Here is a 569-nt window from a genome sequence, read left to right as displayed (position 1 = left end):
CACGACGCTTACACCAAAGGAAGCGGTCCCTGTCGTATATAGCTTGCCTGGCAAGCAATGGATGTCGTCTCGAGCCTTCCTATTTATTCCACTACGCATCTAAAGCGCGCCATGCAATTTTTTCGCTCTAAGGGTCTGTTTGGCGCAGCTGTGGATTATTTATAATCTGCTGATAAGCAGATTATTCTGATAATCTGATAATCTGCAGATTATCAGAATAATCTGGCTTGCTGTTTGGGGCAGCTTATTCAGACCAACTTATTGGTGGTTAAATGACATTCATGCCCCTGTTTGAATCAAAACTGTTTGGGGCAGCTTATTCAGAATAGCTTATTGTTGGAAAAGAAACATATAGTGCAGAAACATACGATAATCACAGATTTTTTCTAAAAGATACCATACAGTTCTCACAACTTAATGAGTACCAGAAGAACTAAAAAAAGGACAAATACAAGTACAACAACAAGGAGAAATATTAAAATATTCAACTTAAGACTCTGGCTACGCCTGTCCTCATCTGCACTGTCAGCCGGAAAAAACATCGGATTCACATGACTGCTGGCATGACT

Source organism: Phalaenopsis equestris, unplaced genomic scaffold (genome assembly GCF_001263595.1).
Source record: "Phalaenopsis equestris unplaced genomic scaffold, ASM126359v1 Scaffold000002, whole genome shotgun sequence".
NCBI lineage: Eukaryota > Viridiplantae > Streptophyta > Magnoliopsida > Asparagales > Orchidaceae > Phalaenopsis > Phalaenopsis equestris.
The sequence above is the reverse complement of the archived record's forward strand: the minus strand, read 5'-3'. Positions refer to the sequence as shown.